Source organism: Ananas comosus, unplaced genomic scaffold, assembly GCF_001540865.1.
Source record: "Ananas comosus cultivar F153 unplaced genomic scaffold, ASM154086v1, whole genome shotgun sequence".
Lineage (NCBI taxonomy): Eukaryota > Viridiplantae > Streptophyta > Magnoliopsida > Poales > Bromeliaceae > Ananas > Ananas comosus.
Genome location: NW_017891916.1, coordinates 7,452 through 9,903, shown reverse-complemented (window position 1 = coordinate 9,903; position 2,452 = coordinate 7,452). Strand labels below are relative to the sequence as shown.

Genomic DNA, 2,452 nt, shown 5'->3' with positions numbered 1-2,452 from the left:
ATAATGTCCATACCGTGTTCTAAAAGCCGTCTTTGATACATCCTCAAGTCTGATCCTCAACTGATGGTATCCCGACTGCAAGTCGATCTTGGAGTATACACAAGATCCTTGGAGCTGATCAAATAGATCATCAATCCTCGGTAATGGATACTTGTTCTTGATCGTGACTTTATTAAGTTCACGATAGTCCACGCACAAGCGAAGTGATCCATCCTTCTTCTTAACAAACAAGACCGGTGCTCCCCAAGGTGACACACTCGGTCGCACAAAACCTTTGTCCAGAAGATCCTGCAACTGTGCCTTCAGCTCCTTCAATTCCGCTGTGTCACGCCCGGGTACCAGCGGAAGCATATCCGGTACGTGTACAGACCCGCCATACACCTGCAGTATATAAGGCGTCTACGAAGAAAGCAAGTCGATAGGAAGTAAAACAAAGAAAGTCCTATCCTGATATCAGAGCAATGTACAAGTCGATATATATATCAACAAAAGAACAAAGAGTGTACAATCCCAAAATCTCGACTAAAGAGCAAGTATCACAACAGAAATATCGGGATCAACAGTAAATATACATCACGGGTATACAAAAATAGGTACAATGGTGGTTTCTCTATACAAAGGGACATCACCCTCGGTCGTAGCCCGAGTAGCAAGGTGATCGACTAGCACGCTCCTAGCAACGACTAGCTAGACGCGACTCCCTTGCCACGATCCCTAGCCTCTCCTGCAGATGGCTCTGTAAAAACAACCACCAAAAGGGCGTGAGAACTATAAACAATAGTTCCCAGTGGGTAAGCCGCCAGCCTCGGCGAATTACACCACTAGGCTCATGATGTACTAATTGAAAGCAAAAACGATAATTGCATGATTTATAAGCATGATGCTAACAAGTAATGAGCATGTAATCAACATGTAATAGCATTCTACAGTAATGAATCATTTGCATAATAGGGATATGGCAATTTCTGTAATCATGAACATAGACATGAATATAAGCACAAACATGAAAGTGACTACTGTACACTTTAATTAATAAGCATTCATTACTGTCCTTTTTCATTAAGTACTATCCTTTCATTCACAGGGACCTACCCAAGGTAGTCCAGCTTGCGCCGCGCCTAATGGCCCCGTGGTAGTATACACTCCCCACGGCAATCCACTTCGGCACCCAATCCCGCACGGGCGAGCAACTGTCGCGTAGGCCAACTCTGGAGTACCGGCTTGTAGGGAGCGACCCTCACAAGCGTGTGCGAATGAGCATGATGGCAAGCAAGCATATTCCACTGTCCACATGTCTCAACTATCATGTTTTCATTTGCAATGTTCTTACCCTCGATCCTCCGATCGGAATTTCAATGCACAAGGAGTAACAAGAACTAGTATCCACTAGATTGTAAACATATAAGAGTAATGCTAAATCACATGGCATTATAATCTTTCCAGTCACATGGCATGTCAATATATAATCAATAAAGTCACGAGAATATCATTGTTCTCTACTTTACAAAAGCATAATGATCATGTCCATTAGTTCTTCAACTTAACAAAACATAAACATAAATATGAGCATAAATACAATTATGCATAAGTTCTCTCTACTTCATAGAGGTTCTATTCCCAATATATCAACGATATGGCAAAGAGGTACCAAATCCATTTAGTACCCACATAGTGACAAGAACACACGACTATATCAATTCTATAGTTACATATAGAACATAGGGGAGCTTCACTTGCTCTGGTTAGGTCAAACCCACCTAGTACTAGGCTCCAAATAGTCCAAAGGAGTCCCAAGGATCAGCCCCACTAGGTCTTAATCCTGCTGAACACAAAGCACAAAGATCGTATCAAATCACGATTGAAATGTCCAATTTCGGCGCAATTGCACTTAATACATAGGAATGGCTTAAATCCCTGTTTTGGCTTAGTTCAATACCTCACGTTAAGCTTCCAGAAGGCCCTCCAAGGCCAAACGAAGGCGGTCCAAGGGTCAAACACCCTCTCGCTGCGAACAATTCCGAAACGACATCAATATAGTTGATTATAAGCTATAATAGTCGAATTCTTGCAATTTCGGCTTCTTAACTGAAATTCTTGCTTACCTCAGGTTAGAATACCTTCTAAACCCGCTTCCAAGGTCACCAAATAAGCTCCAAGTGGTTCGAGAACCTGCTGCGGAGGAACAAGTCCAAACTGCATCAATTCGATCGCATAACCCGTGTATAGTCCGAAATAGCTTCATAAATAGCTAATTATCTCAATTAACCTTTAAAGAAGCTTATCCCTAGTCTAAGGAGTTCAATTCACAACTAAATAATCCAACTTTAATTGCTGAAATCTCAGATTAAAGCAACTAGAAGCAATAACTCAAAAGCAACCCATAAACGACTACTAAAACGTTGATAATGGAGAAAATCGAGTCGTTTACCTTCTCGAGCTTCCAACCAGCACT

General features: G+C 41.8%; 1 long non-coding RNA gene across 1 annotated transcript; it reads right to left on the bottom strand.

Moving 5' to 3' along the window:
* Positions 1–1,669: 1,669 nt before the first annotated feature.
* Positions 1,670–2,134, bottom strand: LOC109705211. The gene is made up of 3 exons (XR_002214669.1): positions 2,103–2,134; positions 1,937–2,005; positions 1,670–1,819 (listed from the first exon to the last, which is right to left on the bottom strand). It is a non-coding gene; the product is annotated as an uncharacterized LOC109705211 (long non-coding RNA).
* Between the last annotated feature and the right edge of the window lie 318 nt (positions 2,135–2,452).